General features: G+C 36.3%; 1 protein-coding gene across 2 annotated transcripts in view; it reads left to right on the forward strand.

Moving 5' to 3' along the window:
• MDGA2 (MAM domain containing glycosylphosphatidylinositol anchor 2) overlaps positions 1 to 23,561 on the forward strand; it is an 870,482-nt gene that overhangs the window by 401,145 nt on the left and 445,776 nt on the right. The gene's annotated exons all lie outside the window — the stretch shown is intronic.

The following is a 23,561-nucleotide window of genomic DNA, read 5'->3' on the forward strand; positions in this document are numbered from 1 at the left end:
TCTGTTCTATTAGGGAAAATCAGGATTGCCTATACACGTGATAGAAAATTCTCAACCTCTGGAAAGAGAGTAGAAAAAAAATTACATGGCCTTTTTTTTAGAGCACAACTAACCTCAATATAGTGTTTAAGTGTCTAATATTGCTTAATGGAAAAATCCATGGTACAGTTCAAACTAAATGAAATAATGATGTAAGTTAGGGTGCTCCTTCAAACAGCATCTTAAGTAGATACTTAATGTACTTCTGAGTTCAACCCCACAGCAGCCGTGCAGCCTGAGAGCCGGTTATGGGATTTCATATTCCTTTAATGGAGATGGCCCCATGCCGGGCTTTTACTTTTCCAACTGTGGCAGTAATAGTTAGTAATCAAGTCATAATGGAATAATCACAACTACAGGGAAATGCTGGCTGATGTAATAGGTTGCAAGGAGAAAAAATATTGGTGTTTTTCCAAACGTTATTCCATCTGCCTTTTTGTTGTGTGTTGAAAGAATCTAGGTTTATAGGTGAAAACAGCCCCTCAAAAGTACCTGCACAGATAAATCTGTATCATTTGCTGAATCCTAGTGAATTTATTTTTTTCATCAGTGTACTCACAAAGAGTCACACACTTAGGAATGCTATGTTGAAATCTGAAAAGTGTGCTCTGAGCAAGAGCCAGGACATCTCTAATTCTAGAGGCCCTCACATATTTAACTTATATTTTAATGAAACAGACATCAATAGCACACTTTTGTTCTGTATCTTGTAGTTCTCTGACCTCTTCCAAAAACGGTTTCAATTTTCATTAAAGAAAATGCTACTTGCTGCTTAGAGAAAGTTCTTTCTACTGCTTATTAGGTTCTGGTCCCCAAAATGATCTCAGTGAAGGTACAGAGTCCTTTAACTTAGAAATATAAATTATCCATTCCTTTTGTAAAACCTATCTGGTCCATTCTTTTCATTTTTTGGATAAAGAAACTGGTCCCTGGGAAGTTAACTATCTGTGTGTTCTTTACTTGCAGAGTGATACAAATGAATATAGTTAATGATGATAATAGATCATTTCAAATGGCCTATAGCTTCTCTCTTACAAGAACAAATATATCACATAGCTTATCTGAAGAAAATATTCATGCAAGAGTCCATGAAATCCTACTATATATAGTTGTAGGCACGAGAAATTTTAAGTTGACAGTTGAATAATTAATTGGAACTCAATGGGAGTGTCTGGCAAGAGTAGGAATGGAAGATTAGCTAGCCCCTTAGCCAGAAGAAAGTGCTGGTTCAAAAGCCAGTTGGTAAGACCTTGGCAACTTCCAATTGTCAGAAGTTGGTCACTATGCAAGAGGAAGTTGCAAGACCAGAGCCTGAAGAGATTACAGGGAACAAATAATGAAGAGCTTGGGGAATCCTTTTAAGGACTTTGGGCTTCACTGGAGCCCTCACTGAAATATGTTAATGAAGATATTGATAGAATCAGACTTTACTTTTAGAAAGATCATTCTAACTTCATGCTAAAGAATAACATATATAAAATATATTTGTTTCTGAAGGCAGGTCTGGGTGGGGATGGAGGTAGGGACTTTTGGTGGGTGAGATGTGAGGGTGGGAAGAGTTCTTGAAACATAGATCTTGTTCTTGTTCTTGTTCTTGTTCTTGTTCTTGTTCTTTTCTACAGAGAGTAAGGACTATTTGCTTTCAGAGCTAGAAGCCTGGCATTAGTCTATGTAACCATTCTTGACTGAACAGGAGACCTGCTTTGTTAATGTACAAACCAACTTGTTAACTACAAAATATTTGTTCCTGTTGGACATTTACCCAGTGTCTTGGTCACTGTGCCCATTCTGTAAATCTGGCTAATGATGATGATAGAGCCTGGGGATACAGAGGATAGTTGCGAGATGGAAGGAGTGGAAACCAAGAAGGAGATTCTTAGAGTTTCCTGGGCCAAAGATGTTGGTGGCCTGGACTAGGGTAGTGGCAGTAGAGAGGAACAAAGTTGAGACTTCTTTTAGAAATATAGCCTATTGATTTTAGTGATAAGTAACTGTAAATGGTTAAAGACTGCACAACATCAAATAAGTTTAGGGTTTTTGGTTGGAACACAGAGGGATGGAGTACAAGTGACATAGGGATCATAGGTGTGATAAACATAGTGGTATTGAGAAAGGGATTGGGAGTTAGGAAAACTTGGGTTTAAGTTTTAGCTTTATCCCCAGCATTATTTGGGCTAGTTATTTAGTCTATCTAAACTTCCTGTTGGCTCACCTTTAAAAATGATAACAGAAGTACCATCCCCATGTGGTCATAAGGATTAAATGAGGTACTATGGATAGCAACCAGAACAGTACCTTGGAAGAGTGTTTGTTTGCTAATAGTGTTAGTTACAATAATAATAGCAAAGGTTTTTGGAGGGTGAAGATTATGATTTCTGGAGACTTTATGTGGGAGGTATTATGATTTTTGGCTTTATTTTTGAAGGCTTGGAAAGTGCCTAACTAAAAAATATTGAACTACTGTGCTGTTAGGAAGTTGGGCTCATCAGTTTAGTCCGTATTAACATGAAGTGAGAAAAGATTGTACTAACGTCACTGATCCTCACAGGAGTGTTGTGATTTTTCTAGGACTTTCAGAGATTTGCCCTGCCATTTTATTTTTTAAACAACGTATCATATCATAAATCAGCCAGTTTAAAGAGAATGTAATTCCCCAAACAAAATCAAACACTGGTTTCCATAGTGATATCAAGTTGATGCCCTGCATTTATTTCCTCCATGAACTTAACAAGAAGATAATAGCACATTCCAACTACCATAAGTAGAAAATATAGCAAACAGTAAAAAAAAAAAAAAAATGCACAATGTATTTAGATGGATGTTTAAATATGGATTTAACTTTTATGAAGAGAAGTATAAGCTTAAAGCTTGATTAACTGTCATAGTAGAGGCAATGGTGTATTGGAGCCAGCTCTTAATGGCTTGTAAAAGATGATTGTGAAATACACAGGTCATTAAAAATTAGATGTACTCTTATGATTGAATAAATTATACTAAAACCAAAGGTAATGCATCTTCAAAACTAATGACTTCTTACTTATTTTATCATGTCTTATTATCAATGCTCTTGACATTATTTATGCCTGTTGTATCTGTCTGGTGGAAATGTAACATAATGGTATATTGCATGTCTCTTCCTAGCTCTGCGTTCAGTGTCATTATATTAGTAATTTGAAATCCACTCTGTTGGAAGTATTTACACCATAGAAATTGGCAAATGTTATATACATCAAGGCTTCTTGTTTTACTTTGCTTTTATTTGGAGAACTGGTGGTCAAACATTTACTGGCTCACTGCTGGACAAAGGCACCTGCTTGAAGGAACATTTAAAACAAAACAATCATAAAATATTGAAGGAAAAATCACAAGTATTTCTTAAAGTTAACCTGAAAGATACTGGCTAGGGGCAAGACAAGGAAAAACACTAATCACTAAGAAAAAATTTTAAATTCTTTGGAATTTCTTTAGAAGACAGAACTCGGAATGTTAAAAACTTAGTTAAGTCCTATGCTGTAGATAAGATGGAGACTCTGTTGGACATCAGATATTTTTTAAAAGGTGCTCTTTCAGCAATGCCAGAGGAAGCCAATTTTAATGCATTCAAAATGCTTTGAAAATGTTGAAAATTGCAGTTAACCCCTTTTTTAACCTATTTGTAAGAAAGAATTATGAATTTTAATAATAGTTGTTTTATTGGTTTTTGTTCACTACCTTTTTGATGGTGATGTCTAAAAAGACATGATAATTTGCAGTGATTTGAGCAGAGAAGTGAAGATTTCTTAGTGAAGTAGTTTTCAGTAAGACATGAGTTTTTATATAGAGATGTGACTCAGAAGTAAAAAATATTGGGGAAGTATGCAGAAATAGGACCTCTCTGCTCCTTGAAAACAATTATGGTTATTAAATTATTCTCCAAGGACATCTTGACTTAAAGAGCTTGCTTCTCTGTTTTCTTCATGGGTTCAAGGGATGGTAATAATGTTAAATTCTGTGAAATAAACAGTATTTTGAGTCTCTCACTTTAGATAAATTTGTTACAAAATGAAACATGACTTTGAGACCTTATGTGACTTCCACGAAGACAGGCTGGCTTGGTCACAAGTTAGTGCTTCTTAGGGTTTTTTAACTCAAGGTTGTATTGTTATTTTTCTTTATAAAGGAGAAAAAGAGACATCATGACCAATGGCAAATCATAAAACTCAGGATCAGGTGAATTCACTGTCAGTTGTAATTTAAAGAATGGCTTACAACACAGGCCATAAGTGGATATTCAGACAAATACAAGGTAAACGTGAATGTTTTTGCTGTACTGTGATCACTCCAATGACATGAGTCGGGGAGTTGGCCTAAGAGGGTATTGATACAGTTCTAGTGAATTTGTTGGAGCTTTCTAGCACCTTTGCCTGTGATGACAACCATAGCAATAGTCTTAAATATAGGGCATGGTCAGTCATTCCATCCCGTAAGACTTTTTAATGAGGACCTCACTGAAACACTAAAAACCAGTTGTGGATCAGAGATCTTTCTAATACAAATGAGGACCTCTCACAAGAAAGTATAAATCAATTATGCATTGAGAGGGGCTTGAAAAATATTGCTACATACCACTATTTAACTGTGCTTGCCTATTATTCTTTGGCAGTTACCCCGATGAGATTATGAGACTGGAGGAGGAAAAATAAACTTTGTAATTTGAATCAATGAACCTAAATAAATCTTGATTCTTTAAGTTCTAAATGTTAAGACTATGTAGTATCACTTCTTTATGATTAACTTCTAGGAATTTAAGTCAGGCATATCTGAGTACCTGGGATCTCACCAGGAGGATACAGCCTGGCTAGCAGACAGGCAAGTGCCATATAGGGAGGGATTATACTGGTGAATTTGCCTCCATCCATTGTCTGCCCCATAGCCTGGTAGGCCAAACTCAAACTTTTCAGTGAACTTGGGAGGCTGACTCATGCCAAAAAAGACCGCAATAATTTTAAGTTTACAAGCAGAATTTGCCTGTTTGTTTATTATGAGAAATGTAACTACTAAGGAGGTAGTTCCATTCTTTGCCTAGAATATTCTTCCCTTGTTAGAAAGCTCTAAGGAAAGCCAAATTTTTAATCAAGCCAAATTCAATGTTAAATGATGTTAGGTTTCAAAAATCTGTCCTGTTCGTGTGTGTGTGTGTGTGTGTGTGTGTGTGTGTGTGTGTGTGTGTGTGAAGTCCAAGATACCAGATACTGTCAGGACAAATATTAGTACCTTTTTGTCTTAGCTTTCCTGGTCATTGCTTGACCAGGGACTGTCATCTTCATCTTTTGACTGTACTTTGTGTAAAATTTCCCCTGTTAAACTTCTGTCCTCCAGACTGTTGGTCAAAGGTGTCATTGTGGAAGCAAATTCTTGGAGCAAGCAAGGAAAATATTAGAATTTCCATAAGTGCTTATCTTCATCATTCTCCTATTTACATATATTATGTACATAATGTATAATATATAATGATAATTTAAATGGTATATAATGAAAAGTATGTATTGAAGGGCTTTAAATTCATTAGCTCATTTGATGTTTAGAATAGCCTTGTGAGACAACATACCTATGATGCCCAGATAGTACCTAATTTGTCCAGAGTAGAGGAGCTGAGATTCAAACCCAGGTTGTCTGACTCCACATTCTATGCTCTCAACCAGTATACCATGCCACTTTTCCAAAGTCTTCCCTAAGTGTAATTTATACATGAATGAATTCATAGATGTTAGTGAATAATATTCATTGATAGGGCTGTACAAGTGAATCATTCTGTAAATCTCAAACTGTTCTTTCTGATTTGGGAGGGGTTTTTTTCACATGTCTTTGAATATACTGTGTTCTGATCTGCTTCTTGTGTGCTGGTTTTGTAATTGAAACGTCTGTGGGCAGTTATAGCTTACTGTTTACACCCATCCCCATGTGCGTCCATGTTCTTGAAATGATTTCCTGGCATCACCTTTAATAATATTCAGGTCATTCTGGCAACACTTACTGTCACAGATTTAATGAATGTTTCTTTCTTCCTAACTAATTCAAAGACCAGAGAACTCTCTACTCAGCTTGTTTAATGTACAAAATAATTCTCTGTAAGAGTGTGCGGTATAGCACTTTCCTCATGAGTTTCTGGTTTAGTTTACTCTCATTTGTCTCCATCGCAGAGGTAGGCTCAGAAGGCAAGGAGGCATCCTTCAAGGAGAGAGGTTAGTTTCTTTCATCTGAACATGGCAAGCACCCAGATGCTTGAACATATGCAACAGACCAAGAGTAATTCAGAAAATAACATCGAGTGTAAGGGGGGAAAAACCTCTTTTTTGAAGTGAGATTCTTTCTAAAGGTATTTTTGCTACTGTACTTGGCAACTTGTTAATAAAAATATTACTTGGGCTATTTTAGTTCGTCTCCATACTTATGTGATGTAGCACTGTGACTTAGGCCATCTGTTTTAACATCTTATGTCATTCTTTGCTGCTTTTAGCAGATGACTCTTTCAAACAACAGTTCATGAAGCTTGATCCTCTCTTCCTTACTGTATCACACCTTTTTTTCTTTGTTAAAATCTTCTGGATATCCCCAAGGTGACTCTGTAAGACATACTTGACCATGTGTGTTGAGATTAAAACAGGAGATAGTTAATAAGATGGAGACCATGTGGTTGTAAAACATTTTGGCTAACTAGCAATTTTTACATTCCAATTTGATGTTTTTTGCTTCATTTTATTTAAATCCTGAACTTAGAATTTTAATGAGCCTGAGGAATATCGTAGGCAGAAGGCATCAATAATATGCTACAAATTTCAAGAGTGGCTGATTAATATGTCCTTTTAACTATGTTTCTCCAAACCCTCTTAAGCCTGCATGCTTTCACTGTCATTGCTATGTGATATGACATTAAAGTAATTTGCTTTTGCTTAACTTTTATGCCATTCTTGTCCATATTATTAACTCAGTGGGCTGGGATGCTAATAACTTTAAATAGCCCATTGGTTGTCATGGCAACTGATATTAAAGTTAAATATAAGTCTGTCTCTTAGATTTCACATTTAAACCATTGCTGGAATTTGCATTCTTTAGGAACTCTATGGACTGACCATAGGACTTTATACAAAGGGGACCTTGAAAATGTAGGTTTGAATTAGGATTTGATTCAGTGACATCTGTATTCAGCTCTCAGCTTATGCTTTGTTCAGATTCAGCCCAGTTCCATCAGATATGTGTTCAGAGAACCCTAAGAAGGATGCTCATGTATATATTACAGGGGTTATCTAACCAAAAAGTTGTACTTTTCTATATTGTTGCTATTCATTGTGGGTATTTTCCATGCTGGTTTTTGTCTTTTACTTACCTGTGGGATGATTTCTATAAAGCTCCCAAATTGTTTTTAAAATTACACTCTGAGTAGAGAGAAGATAGAGGACACATCCAAGGAAGCTTTGTAGAGATGACTCCCGGATACAACCTATGCTCTGTCTTGAATGACTCGTGTCCCTCTTATCTAGGGGTTTAGTAAAGATTTCACCTCCGGCTTAAAGCCTGATCGTCCTCTTTCAATTGTCTTGTGTCACTCTTTTTCCAAAAATATGTGCACAGCATTGAGCACACAAGATTTCATTATAGTTCTAGGCAATCTCTGAGGGAAAGCTGACTAGATATTAATTTATGTTGCATTAATTTAAATAACCCATTGCTCTCATCCAGACTGTGTAATCTTTCTTTCCAGGTAGTTCAGCTTTCCACATAGCATTATATTTTAGGCTGTGCTATCCTTTTTTTTCCCCCTGAAATTAGCATTTTTTTTCTACCTAGCACCAGTTTGAGGCTGAATGAATTTTCTCCCTTGATCTCTGGAGATGCAGAGTTATTTTCTGTCTAGGCTCCCACCCCCAGCTTCCAGAAGAAAGAACACTCTGTTATCAGCAGCAGCTTATCTGTTGAATATGTATGAAACATCCTAGATGTTGGACAGTCTTGTCAGTCTCTTATATAATAATTTGGTAGTGATATTGAGTCTTCTCCCTTCCCCCATATTTCTTGAACTAGCCCCTTTTTTGTTCTGAATATGCAATATCCTGTTCTGCCCTTGGTTCCCTGTCTTCTCTCTCAGCTTCCTTATTTGCCAGACTTCACTTTCCAATGATAGCAAGGACTTATTTTCTAAAACCACAGTTTTTAATCAAAGTTCCCACTTTACTCACACACACACACACACACACACACACACACACACACACACACACACTTTTTTTTCCCCATGCCTTTCAGTAGAAGCATCTAGCATAGTGTTAAACATGTATCAATAGAATATTAATTCTGTGGGTTGTCCAATAATGTTACAAGGGAAAGGGTTCGGTGTTCAGATATGATTTAGAAAGGCAGAGTTAAACAAGGCAGCCAGGTTTCCTCACCAGAGAACAATAAATATTATGAATCTCTTAAGAGAATAACAAAAGCATTTCTGAAAACATGCCTATCTCATAAACATTTTAGGACCCTCATTTGGGAGATTTCACTTTTTTCTTTCTCCCTTTCTTTCTTTTGCCCTTCCTTCTTTCCTCCCTCCCTTCCTTCCTTCCTTCTTCCTTTCTTTCTTCTCTATTTTTTTTTTCCACAGCAATCATCAAACAAGGGTCTGTGAGTAAAGGAAATAGTCTTAAGGGAATCAATCTTAATATTTTCAACTTCCCTAAAATGGATATACTTGAGACAAGACTGGAGGGATTTGAGGTCTCCCCTCCACTTTCCATGATAATCACTCTTACCCTTTATACAAAAGAAGAAAACAGCACAACACCAATATTTAAATTTCACAGCCTTAATCTTTTAAGTGCCTTACTTCAGGGTCAAAAAAATTCCAAGGCACCAAACAAATAGAAATTAGTCTTGGAGTAGAAAGGATGAATGATTTATGTTTGGGTAGCAGATTCTTTCACAACTAAGATAGTTTTCAGTTCTTTTTGCTTTAACAAAATTGGAGATGGGCTTAATGAAATGGTCAGCAGACAAGTTACTGGAAATAATTTTCAGTGATGTAGTGTGGCACTATATATTATTTTTCCCAAAGCTAGAATTTCAAAGAATTAAAATTCTTATATTCATATTTATATGAGCACGTTTCTCTGATTTTAATTAGGAGAATGAAAAATAGAAATAAGTGATGTGAAACCCTTCACTTCATTTTAGCAATAAGTGATGATCATTTAGTATACATGAATTAATTTAGGGGGGAAAGTAGCCTTATTCATTTAAGAGATGCATTTTCAATAAATAATTTTCAAAAAATGTAACATATTTATATTGTTAGATCAGTTATGTACTAATAATAATTTTAGTGATGACTCAAATAACTTTAATCTCAACCTCAAAAAATATACTCCATTTCTCCCACAGGTAATATGAAACATTAATTAGTAAATGACTTTCAAGCATATAAACATATTACCTCAAGATAAAATTCTCTGGAGAAAAGTGGAATGACACATGATTTAAGGAGAACGAGAAATGATATAAAATGTCTGATTATTATGAAGACCATGTTTTCATATTTTAATACATGATATTGATCATCAAATGGTTGTATATTCCATGGATCCATTTTTTGTTTCAATAAGTCACAGCCTTTTATTAAGCAGAAAAAGATCTTACAAAACTTTTTTCATCTCATCTGGAAGATAGATCTTGCTAAATGTATAATATCAAAAATGTTATTGTTAAAAGCAGTTGCTAGAAGGGAAAATAGTGAAAATATAAATGTTCTCTTTTAGTTATGGGTGAATTTATTTAATCTCAAAGTCAGACCTAGCTTTAGTTTGGCAGATTTTAACTTTGGCAGGAAGGTCCAATGTGTACTTAATTTTTTTTCTGTTTTTCTTTTTTATGTTAAAAAGTTTGAAATTAATGTATAACTCACATACCATAACATTCACCCTTTTAACATGTAGCAATTCAGGGGTTTTAATATCTTCACAATACATGAATCCCTTTAATTGAATGGTATATTCATTTTATTTTCAAATCTCAATAGTTACAATGCATCTTTGCAACTAAGTGTATGAGAATAATGTTAGAAGTTAACCTGAAAATATGTGAGGGGTAACTGGATTTTAAAGTCTTTTAGGAGTTATGTGGACAAAACATGTTTGAAGGCCACAATTCTACTTCACATTCTTTAGGAAGCATTGATCTAAGACTCCAGGTTCTTGTTCTGGCTCTTAGGTTTCCGTGTCCTGCCCCTGTTTTCAGGCTAATTGTCTGTTTCTTGGTAGAGCTCCTGAAGAACTATATAAGGGATTCATTATACAGTTTAGATAACAGGTAATGGATTTAAGGTTCAACCATTACAAAAATTGTATTGAGCAACCCTTTGTACCAGGCACGGTTCCAGGCACTGGACAAACCAGCAGTGAATGAAATGACACAAATCCCTGTTCTTACAAATGCACCGATAAGAGGACACAGACAGTGGACAAATATATAAGTAAAATATAAGAGCAGAAGTTATGGAGAGCAGGAAAAAGTCTATTTCAGTTTGCAATAAAATGTTTAGGGGAAGCCTCAGTAAAAAGCTGATATTTGAGCAAATACTTGAAGGGGTATCGGGATATGGCAAAACATTTTTGGAAGAGGACACAGCAAGGACAGCATCCCTGAGATGATATCACACCAGTTGTTAATGAGGAAAAGGTCAGAGTGGCTGGACTGGTGTGAGCTATAAGAGCATAAGAGATGAGATCTGAGAGACAAGCAGGGCAAAAGCCCAGGGTCGTGTTGGCTGTTGAAAGGACATTGCTTTTTATTCTCAGCTCAGAAGTTATTTGGAGTGTTTTCAGCAGAGGAGGGTACATGCTACAAGCCGCAGCCAAATAGTGTAAGTTATAACTAAATTTATTTTAAATCTGGGTTTTCTTAACCTGACACTATCCCTAAACAGGTCCTTTTCTCTCCCCGTCTGTACTTTTCTACCCCACTCCTATCTCCTTTATTCTTCTATTTGTTCCCCCACCCTTTCTCTTCTCTTTTTTTCACAGCTCTATCAATATGTCACTAAATGATTTTTTAATTTGTTACATTTAATAAAAATTTTTGGCATTTTCTCCCAAATTAAACAGCCAATAATAACTTTGAACCCAATCAAATATAATAGAGAAAGAAAATAATCTATTTAAAATCACAATTTTGGGGACACCTGGCTGGCTCAGTTGGTTAAGTGTCTCACTCTTGATTTCAGCTCAAGTTGTGATCTAATGGTTCCTGGGATTGCGCCCCTGCGTGGACTCTACACTGAGCACGGAACTTGCTTGGGAATCTCTCCCCCTCTCTCCCTCCACTCGCACTCACACGCACCTGTGTGCGCTCTCTCTCTCTCTCTCTCTCTCTGAAATAAATAATAGAAAAACAAAATCACAATTAAGTAGAATCACTTCCTTTAATGGAGTGTCAGAATTTCCTTCTAGAGAAATGATCTTTATGTAGCATAACATCTTTAAGTGTGTAAGGTGAGCTCTTGAATGCCTGGTTTGGTTGGAAGAAAGAAGCAAATAGGTTAACTGTTCTACCAGAGAAATGCACTGAGATTTGCTAGTAAGGGAAACCAGAGAAAAGGAGGAGGAGAGTCAGGTGGACAGAGGGAGAGAGAAAATAGAGAAGAGTCATTGAGCATTATGGGAGGGAGGGCACTGTTGGTAACTATTAGCTACTGATTAACTCTTGATTACAATGGAGGGAAAGTAGATGAAAGATTTTTGGAGGTATGAGGATTTAATATTTTATTTTCAGCTGTTTGCTTGTTAATTCTATGATGTCACCACCGTCTCTCTTCCCAGTTGTTCTAAAATTCAGTAGTCTCCTACACATACTCTAGGTGAATCATTTTAACATCCAGTTAAAGGGAATATATAACAGGTTGGTATGGGGCATGGAGAAGAAAATAGCTGTGGGAATGAGATATAAGTGATATCAGTGGTTCAGAAATACCTAGAATTTTGAATTACAAAAACCAGAAAGCTAAAATAACCAAGCCTTGAATTTTTGGAAATCTGGAGGTGGACATCAAACTTCTCATTAAACATAGATGGTGGAGAGAGATGGCATGGTAAGGGTCAATTTAATTTTATGTATAACTCTCAGTGGGCAGAATGAACTCAGCTAGCATCTGGACTACAAATACAATATAGTATTTGCTTCCAATAACATGTGCTCTCCAATCTCATTCACCAGACAAGAAGGATTAACATGAGTATGATGCTCAGACACAAAGATAGTGTCCTGGGAACTTTATTTGTGTTAGAACTGCATTGAATGAAGCCAAGAAATGTGATTAATAAGAGATGGTATAACTAGCAGATGCCAAGACGAAAGCTATGCAACTATGATAACGAATCACTATTTTTAAGTAACAAGGAAAAGATGAAAAATGACATCTCATCCTGTGACAATTGGAGACATCACCCAAAAGTGAGCATTAAAAAAAAAAAAAAAAAAAGAGGAGAAAGGGGATGGAGTATGGAAAAATTCCTGGAGGAGAATGTAGTGAATATCTGCTTTGAGAAGTTCCTGTAGATGATTCAGGTATAGGTCAGATGCCTGGACCTACTCCAGTAGGTACACTCAATAAATACACAAAGCCGCTCGTGTTATCCCCTTGCTTTAATGCACCTGTTGAGCCCACTCCCCGTGGACACATGCTCTGGCCTTTGCTGACAGCTCTTCCTCCATCTCTCATGATTGTGTGTACTGTGTGCTCCAGTCAAACACACTGCTAGGCTCTTCTGTTGACAGGTGGTTTTCCTTCACACTGCCATATTTTGGCTAGGATTTACAATGTATTCTTTAGTAGTCTATAATATCTTTAGTACTTTAGGTGTTTCCACATTTGAAATCTTTGGATGTTTTAATAATTTGGAAACTTCAATAGCATCAATAATTTAATAATTTGGAAGGGTCACTATTTGAGTTAAACCTTTGCTCCATGTCTTATTAGCTGAAGACTTATATCAAGTCACTCAATCTCTATAAATCCGTCAGTTTGCCTATCTGTCGCCCACCCTGAAAATTCAGTTCTATATAGTGTTGAAATAATTAAATGAGGTAATACATTTGAGATCAGCTAGCACAGTGTTGAGAAAACAGTGCTTATTAAATAAATGTTTGTTTTCTTAAACGTGCTTAAACTTGAACAGCCATTTTTCAGAGATGATGTACAAATGGCCAACAAGCATAGGAAAAAAGCCCTCATACCACTAATCATCAGAGCAAGTCAAACTACAATGAGATATCACCTCACACCTATCAGAATGGCTAAAATGAATAACTCAGGAAACAACAGATGTTGGTGAGGTTGTGGAGAAAGGGGATCCCTCTTATACTCTTGGTGGGAAGGCAAACCAGTGCAGCCACTCTGAAAAACAGTATGGAGTTCCTCAAAAAGTTAAAAATATAAGTACCCTACAGTCCAGCAATTACACTATTAGGTATTTACTGAAAGTACACAAAAATACTGATTCGGAGGGACACATGCACCCCGATGTTTATAGCAGCATTATCAGCAATAACCAAACTATGGAAAGAGCCCAAATGTCCATCAAGTGATGAATTGATAAAGAGGATGTATATATGTATACAATGGAATATTACTCAGCCATTAAAAAGAATGAAATCTTGCCATTTGCAACATTGTGGATGGAGCTAAGGGACAACATTGTGGACTTAAGGCTAAGTGAAATAAGTCAGTCAGAGAAAGACAAATACCATGTGATTTTATTCACATGTGAAAATTAAGAAACAAATGAACAAAGGGGAATAAAAAAGGAAAGATGCAAACCATAAAATAGGCTCTTAACTATAGAAAACAAACTGAGAGTTGCAGGAGGGGAGTTGGGCAGGGGGATGGGTTAAATGTCTGATGGGTATTAAGGAGGGCACTGGTTGGGATGGGCACTAGGTGTTTTAAGTGATGAATCACTCAATTCTACACCTGAAACTAGTATAACACTGTATGTTAACTAATTGGACTTTAAATAAGAACTCGAAGCTAAAAAAACAAAACAAAACAAAACAAACGTCCATATATCCATTAGGATGACTGCTATCTAAAAAACAGAAAAAACAGGAATTTGCGTGGATGTGGAGAAATTGGAACCCTTATGCACTGTTGATGGGAACGTAAAATGACGCAGCCCCTATGGAAAACAGTTTGGAGAGTTAATCAAAAATTAAAAATCTCATTTCTGTGTGTGTATTCATAACAATGAAAGCAGGATCTCAAAGAGGTTTTTGCACACCCATGTTCATAGCTGCAGTATTCACCATACCCAAGAAGTGGAGGAACCCAAGTGTCCAGGAACAGATGAATGGATAAACAAAATGTGGTACATAGAGTGGAATACTATTCATCCCTATAAAACAAAGAAAAGCTCGCCATATCCTACAACATGAATGAAATTGCAGGACATGATGCTAAGTGAAATAAGCCAGTCACATAAAGGTGAATACTATATGATTCCACTTATATGAGTAATCAAAATCCTAGAAACACAAAATAGAACAAAGGTTGCCAGGGGCTAGGAAGAGATATGAATGGGGAGTTGTTGTTTAATGGGTAGGCAGCTTCCGTTTTGCAAGATGAAAATGTTCTGGAGATTGGTTGCACAGCAATGTGATCTTGCTTACCACCATTGAACTGTACAATTAAACATGTTTAAGAGGATTTAAAAAAAAAAATGTCACCGAAGAAACAATTGTTTTTTTTTTTTCCTTTTATTGAGACTTCACTGTTACTTTGTCCTTTTCCTAATCCCTTTGAGAATTCCTTCCAGTCTTTATTAGTAATTGTCTAATAAAGAGCTGCTGTCTTTCTCGCAAGAATGTATGCTCCTTGAAGACAGAATCAAAGTCCTGTTTCCCTCTGCATGTGCACAGTTTGCAAATGAGTGACCTGTAACAGATGCCTAACATATCCTGATGATTATATGAATGAGTAAAGAAGAAAATCATCAGCCATTTGCTATATCGGCCATCAATTCAACCCAGCTTAAAAAAAAAAGAGGTAAATTGGGAACAAAACACAACCTAGTGAAACTGCTTCAAGGTTCTGAGACATCATGTTCCTTGGACAGCAGGCCATACAGTGCCAGTATGAGTGTACTTTTCATTCATTGTTTTGTAGATAGGAGAGACTTTAACGTTGATTTTCATGAGTGTTACTCACAGGTGGCTGAGCTCAAGTAGCAAGTTCTTTTCTCAATTTCATAAAATAAAGAAAAGCTGCCAAGGAAGTATTGACTGGGATATTGTCCATATGTTAGAATTTTTCCTATTTCAGGCATTTGTTTTTCATAAGATATTCCTATTAGAAAGTGTTTTTTTTCCTTGAAAATTGCAATATGTAACATGTCACATGTAAATATTATTTTCTTCTTTTATTAAGACATCACCCTCACCTTGTCCTTCTTATCACCCTTTTGGTAACTGTTGCTGTATTCTAACATACAGATAAGTTTAGCATCTTGATATACATCAAGCTTTGGATTGAAGTTGTCACTTCCAAACTGTGCTCCTATTAACAGTCAAGGTTTATCACCAAAATGGAATAATGCTGTTGTGTCTCAATTTGCCCCCAAAACACAATGTTAACAGGTTAAATTTTCTTAATTCTACACATTTCTTCCATAAATAATTTTAAACCTTTATTGCCTATCACTGGCTCACTCGATTAGGAAAACATGAATAGCTATCCCAAAATAATACAAATGTGCGAGATTATGATTAAATATTTTCCTTGTCGCTTTTTGTAACAAGACCTGTGAATGTATGCTGTCATTGCATTTTATGTGAAAACACTGATGTCTTCCACATCTAAATATATCACAATCTTTTCTGTTCTGAAAGTGGTCTGCCTGAATAAGTTTGAAAATGTATTTATTGTAAGAATATCTTATTTTTAACAGTGTTTCCCTACTTCATGAGATTCTTATATTTAGGATTATAGATTGTCTAATCTTTCTCTTTTCTTTTCATCAATGCAAGCTCCCTTCTCCTCCTTCTTTTTCTGTGTAAAAGGGCCTGAACAAGTTAAAACTGATACCTTTACAGATCTGGATTGAGAAGGAGGTCATGTGGGTCATGGAGATGGAGAAAGTAGATAGAATGACTGGGGTGAAGGAAAGGCAGTGCTGAGGGGTGGCTCTGGAGGGCTATACTCACTTCCCCTATTTCCAATAGTCCCTTCCCTTCCAACCACCATAAATTAAAATGATTAATAGTAACAATAACAGAAGTCAATAACAAGAGAAATCACCCTGTTATGAGTCAGGTATTACTATTTTTCCTGTTTTCTAGATGAAACTAACTCAAAGAGATGTTAAAGTACTTGTTTGGGGTCCTGTACTAACAAATGGAAATGACTGAAATTAAACCCAGGTAGCCTTTTTTTTTTTTTTTTGATTGTTTGCCTGAAGTTGTGTGTGTGTGTATGTTTTAAGTAAGTAAATATTATTTTGTCTTGAGTGATACGGCTTTATTTCCAAACATCTTCACACTAGTTTCTATGCAAATGCGGAAGTCTGAATGCATCACCGAGCACCTAAATATCTTGGTGTGCTTTGTGTGAAAACAATAAACAAATAATGTTTACTTATAGTCGCCATGTTTTTACTGACAGAAAATTACAGTGTAAGATTGACATGATGTTTTATTATCTTCAGAATAACAACGCTGAGGTATGGCATATATGCTTCAGGGCTAGTGAGTCATAGTGGATAAAACTCCGTATTCCTCTCATTCATGTAATCAGTATTATTGAATGGCTACAATGTAAGGAGAGGGAATCTCACAGTGCAAAAGACAGAAGCTTGCATTGTAGTACAGGAGACAATGGATAATGAGCACATAAAATGGATGAAGAGTTGTCATGGCTGTAAGTGGGAGGGAGTGAAGGATGAGGAAGTGAGGTAGAGAGGGGTGGGTAGGGACAGTGGTACTATTCCAACTGGGATGGTCAAAGGAGACTTTCAGAGATAGTGATACCTTGCTGAGACCTAAATGATGAGAAATTGCTGAGCCCTGTGAAGATCTTGGTGGTGTATAAGAGGCAAGAGGTTGAAGGGAAACTACAGATAGATGAGCAAGTAGGCAGAATGGCCCCCTGGCAGGGACCAGCATGAAGAATTCTAAGAACAGAAAAGTATATGTATATGAAAACAAAAGGTGCTATTAGCACTTTAAAGGTCCATAACAGGTAGGAGTAATGGGAAGAGTGTACTTAATATATCTTGATATGTGTTTAAATGTTATTTTTCTTTCTTGTTGTGTGAAGAATGGAGCATAGGAGAAGAAAGAAAGCAACACCATCTGTTAACAGGCAATTGATACATTTCAGATGAGGTAATAGTGGCAGCCTAGATTGTGGGGATATCAGCTGAGATGTTACAAAATGGTGAGATTGGGATATGTTTTGGAGGTTGAATGAGCAGGGATTGCCGAGAGGTTCAAGAAAATCATCAAAAAATGACTCCTATGATTTTGTAATTTAACTGGATATTTGGGCCATTAAAAAAAATAGCCAGCAAGGTTGGGCACTTTTTGGAAGATCTTAGTTTTCAGCTCAGCCATTACTACTTAGTTTACTGTAACCTAGAAAAGGTCATTTAACCTTTTTCTTTCTCCCAACGTAGGGCTTGAACTCAACTCCTAGATGAAGAGTCGCATGCTAATTTATTGCAATATTACTTTCCCTAAGTACAAAGTGAGGGAACTCCTAGTACACAGGATTGTATTGATGATGAAATGAGCTAATATTTGTGAAAATACTTAGGACAGTTTGAAGCATATACTTGGTGCTCAATAATATTAGTTTCCCTAAGTGCAAAGAGAGGGAACTCCTAGTACACAGGATTGTATTCATGATGAAATGAGCTAATATTTATGAAAATACTTAGGACAGTTTGAAGCATATACTTGGTGCTCAATAAATTTTAATGTACATGCAGCCCTCTCCATGTGCTACACATTAAATGTTAAGATTTGATTACCATTAATATTGTTATTGTTGCTGTTACTATCTTGTATTGCATAGCAAGGCAATGATACACTTCCCAGTGGCCACTCAATAAGCATCTTAATCAACATTCATTATCATCATTAATCAACAGGTAAATTAAAAGAATATAATAAAAATGATCAAAATATTTGAAAATTATAATATGAAGGAACTAATTTACTTTCTGTGCATTCTTTTGGGTTGAGAGCCTGATCAAAAAATTTATTATATCTACCTCAGGCCAATCAGAGAACTCTTGTTGAAGATATAAATCCTTTTTGATCCTGATGGTCATGCATGAATATCTTACCAGTGATCCTCAAAATAATTTATAATCTTATCAATGGAGTAAAACACTGAGGTTTTATTTTTTTATTAATTTATTTATTTTGAAAGAGAGAGAGAGAGAGAGAGAATGCACGGGAGGGGCAGAGAGAGAGAGAGGGAGAGAGAGAGAGAATCCCAAGAAGGTTCTGCACCATCAGTGCAGAGCCCGATGCAGGGCTCAAACCCATGAAATGCAAGATCATGACCTGAGCTGAAATCAAGAGTTGGACACTTAACCGACTGAGCCACCCAGGCACCTGACTTTGAGGTTTTAATTATTCATCCATCTGGGCATTAAAGCAAAATCAGAAATATTGGCCCTGTCCATAGATTTCTCTGTTTACTTTCTGGTAGAGGTGGTTTGCTCTTTCTTGAGACATGGACCTTGCTATACCCAATCATTTTCCTTAAAGAATGTCAAGCAATCTGTTGGCTTATGTTAAATGTTGAAGGATATATATTAAATAATACAGGATCATATTTAGTTTGCAACAATAAATACGTGTATATTGGACCTTTGGCAGGGAATAAAATTGAACTCACAGCTCCTTGTCTCAAAAGCTGCTGGAGAAAACTCTTTTTAAAGCCGTTTTTAAGGACTTACTTGTCTTCAGTCAATGCAGTCATTCTCTGAAAAAAGCATGTAGTAAGCAGGTATTATGTGGAGACACTGTACTAAATGTTGATGATATAGTAGCAAGTAAGTTGGATGTGATTAGGATCCTCAAGGAACTTGGAACCAATCAGGGAATATAAAAATCAGACGATTGTTTGGAGATATTTCTACATGGGTCTCTCATATGTCTGTCTGCATGTATTAAAAGCAGAGGCACTGACCCCCTGAACCCTTTATCCCACACTATCTTTCCAAAGTTTTTTATATAGAAAACAGCCTTGAAAATTATAAATAGTGTCAGTCTGGAGCAGCAGGAATAAACTATTCAGTATAAAAATTCCTTAGGACAGGAAAATACTATAGATCAGGAGTTTCTCACCAAAACTCTCTGTGGCCCCTTGCTCACCATATGGGTGAAATCTGGGGAAAATGTGATGTTTCTGCATCAGAACATATATGTGTGTCCAGTCCACGAGCCCTCAGAGAGGCCTCCTCGCCACCGTCAGCCACTCTATCAACTGCCCTTTCACCAGGACTCCTAACAGGCCCCAGAAGCACTGGATAAACCAATGGGTAGCCTCTCTGTGCCCGCTAGATAACTGATGGCATTTCTCTCAACACAGAAAATAAAAAGCATTTCATTCTGAACTGAGGAAAAAAAAAAAAATCTCGGTTCCCTAATCTGGACCTCCTTGTGTTGCCCTGTGGGAATAGAGACTTGGGGAACCAGAGCAAATGTGGACACCCTGATGACTGCTAATGCCATAATAACAATATTGGGTAATGAATTTGTCACCCAAGAGTAAAAAAGTCTTTTGTCTCTCTTCCAGGAGGCTTTTGTCTTCTACCAGTAATTTTTTTCTTTTTTTAATGTGGCAGGCTAGTTTAGCTTGTCTGCTTACAAATAGAGTAAAATCGTAGCACTTCACAGATTTCAATGGCCATTAAATGTATTGAAGAGTTTGTGCTTACACAAGACAGCTGGGAAGATCAACATCCAGCAAAGGCACTATTGGGGGATACTGTTAAAGCTGAGACATCAAGGCTGGGGAGCCTAAGAATGATTCTACTGAAAGCGTCTTGCTTACAGTAGTAGTTCCAGACAGAAGGAAGAAGTCGTGGGGCAACATAGAGAGAAAGCTTGACATTAAAAAGGAGCATAAGAGGTTTATGAGCTATCCCACACCATTTATTTTTCTCTTCTGTCTTACCTCTAATATTATTTTATCCTACAATATTGTTTTTTAACAGATCTTTTATGTATTCTTGTTGTTTATCATGGTATAACAAACCAGCCCCAAAACGTAATAACTTAAAGTAATCATTTTGTTGTAGCTCATTATTTTATGGGTCATGGATTCTGTTAGGGCTCAGCTGTGTGATTCTTCTGTTTCTGTGTTTTTGATGAAAGTCGCTTGGGGGTATTTATTAACAGGCTGTTCTAGATGAGCTAGTAAGGCTTAATTCACTTGGGTGTTGCCTCATCAGAAATGGCTGAAAGGCTGAGCAGAACTGGGAGGGATAGCCACAGTCCTTACACATGGGCTCTGTAGTGTGATGACGACAGGTGGCTGGCTGTACATCTTGCGAGGTGGCTCAGGGCTCCAAGAATGTGTATTTCAGAGGGCAAAGTGGAAGCTAAATTGCCTTTTATGATCTGCCCTCGGATGTGTCTTGGCATCACTTTTGCCCTTTTGTACTTATTCAAAGCAGTCACAAGTCTGCCCACATTCAAATGGTGAGGATGTAGATAGACCTCATCTTTCAATGGCAGGAGGGTCCAGGAACTCGTGACTATGTTGTAAAAGTATCACATCTTAAATCCTATTTTTTTTTTTTACAATATACATCTATATGTGTGTGGAAGGGTATGTTAATTGATTAAAAGCAGTTAAGTAGGAAATATAAATAAATAGTAAAATTTGAAAATACAGTGCCATCCACAATTCACCAGTAGAAGACCTGCTTCCGGAATCCTGCATGGCCTGCTCCATGTTATCTGAGATAGATTTTGAGTATGCTGCTCCCTAAAAGTCCAAAGATTTGTTCTGGCCTCAGCAATAAAGTGTTCAGGTGGAAGGTCCATGCTAGCTTTGCCTTCTTTGCTACATTCTAGGTAGAGATACATTGACTTGCTGTCTAATATAATATAAAGCATTGTATCATTGTGCAGTGATACATGTACAATGTATCATTTTGCTACAGATACAGTTAACAATGACTGAGACACTCCCCTTCCACCCCAGAATTTCACTTCACAGTCCTGTGTCTCTGACACATCTTCCTGAGGAGTTTAAAGACATTTCTTAGGCCCTTTGGATAGGGCCATAATAGAGTGTGTGTGTTCTCTTACAGCTTTCACAGTGGGAAAGTCTGTTTGCCTTCCAGACAAGTGTCAGGTTATAGGTGAGCATCTTGCATTACCTTGTCTAGTTAGCAATTCTTCAGGAACAGGGTCTGCTACACAAAGGGAAATATAATGATAAGGTCTTTAAGGTTTTTTTTGTTTTGTTTTGTTTTTTTGTTTTTAAATAAGTGAGGGTCTTACTCCTCAGCCCTTGAGCTCCTTCCTGGCCTACTTTTTACAGGAATATCTAAGTCTGTTTCTGAAAGAAAAAGAGAGAGAGAGAGCACGCCTATGTTTAATCTGTGTCTTGTCTTAACAAACGCTGAAGAAAGTAGAGTGACCATAAGAATTTTGATAGAAAAGATTAATTGAAACATAAATTAAATTTTGAGTTTCAGACAACGGTGTTAACATCAAATACACTAATTTTTCTGAGATCTTGTAGCAGTGTTAATTGTAATTATTCTAATGGTGTTAGTTGAAATGATTTACTAGCTATTAGAGAAATAAAAACAAGATTTTTTTTTATTTGATAAGCCTGATATGTGTTGCTTTTAAGCAAACTATTTTGTTTTCTAGCCACTAAGACTTATGACTATTCTGATGCTCGGGAATTATATATATATTTTTTCTTTTTTTAGAAAAAGCAAAGCAAAACACAAAAATAAACAAAACCAAGACATTATAATTTTCCTGATGCAACTGTTTGGCAATTTTAAGAGTCTTTTTATTACCATGAAACTATATAACTTCAACAAGACATTAGGGATTTATCATATATCTTTTTACATATAATGTTCTTTTGGCTGTGAATTGCATTCTCTCTGAATCATTTCCTTTTGGCTACTATTAGTGATGATTTTCTGCAAATACACAGAACAAACTATCTTCTTTAGTTATTTTCCTAAACTTCTTATATATGATATTTTCTGTATGTCTTCTGTGAAACTTATGTAAGATATGGCAAGCTGTGTATTTTTTACATGCATTTTTATTGCTATTTTTCTGTCTAGTGATTCTTATGTTTTTTTTAAGATGAATTCATCAGTTTGTTCTCTCCTACTCCTTACAGAATATTTAGTATTTCATGTATTCAATCATACTTTCTCCTATTTAACAAATACGTATTGACTCTATCAATCTGACACTATACTAGGCACTATGGAATATACACACGTATTTAGTTCTACTCCCTCACTCCCCGAAGGGGTTCTATATCTGGCTTTTTTGCTTAAATGCTACCCTATTCCATCAGTCAAAGGTACACAGACTCAGAGCCTCTTGTCCTGCAAAGCTTTCATTTCCTTGTGAGATGGCTGGGGTACCACAAACCAGTTAAGATACTGCCTCAAGGATAGTCTCAATATTAGTAATTATAACAGAAAATACATCAACAACAACAAAATCTGCACTACGAGTCTGTGCTCTGTGGATCGCACACAATTACAATAATCTCTGTGAGGATTGCTCATGGGCATCAGACAAGATGGGGAATCTTCTTGCTCCCCAAATCCAGGACTTGGCCCTGCCCTTTATCAGGAATTATACCATCAGGGATCCTCAGACTTCATTGATATTTTCAAACGTGTGTGTGTGTGTGTTTGTGTGTGTGTGTGTGTGTGTGTGTGTGTGTGTTTCCTTTATTTTTCTTCATCATCTGAGCCCAAAATTCACAAGTTTCTGATTCTTTTTATTTCTCTGGAAACCCTTCTGGACCTTGAAATTAAAAAATAAAATAAAATAAAATAAAATAAAATAAAATAAAATAAAATAAAATAAAATAAAATAAAATAAAATAAAATAATAAAATAAATAAAATAATAAAGGGAAAAGTTGTCCTGCTCGTGTCTCAGGTATTTTGCTTGCCATGTTACCAGGCTTCATTTCTGAGGAAAGTGCTATTATTTTTAGGGCCAGAGATATTAAGTAGTTGCCTCATTTTGCAATTATGAGGGTGAACCTTAGGAGTCATCTAGCTCAATCTTCCTTACCTGTCAGCAACTCCTAACACTTGACTGTAGATAGGTATGCAGGACCTGTTCTAATGGTTGCAGGAAGGGAGGAAATGGTGCCTTCTAGAGTATATTAAAATATGTGTCTCTTTATCTCCAGGTAGCCTTTGAATGCCTTTTTTTTTCTTTTATCAGTGATGATGACGACATTAGAAATAGGTGTGAAGTGAC

This window comes from Puma concolor, chromosome B3 (assembly GCF_028749965.1).
Source record: "Puma concolor isolate L17-30 chromosome B3, mPumCon1.1.hap2, whole genome shotgun sequence".
NCBI lineage: Eukaryota > Metazoa > Chordata > Mammalia > Carnivora > Felidae > Puma > Puma concolor.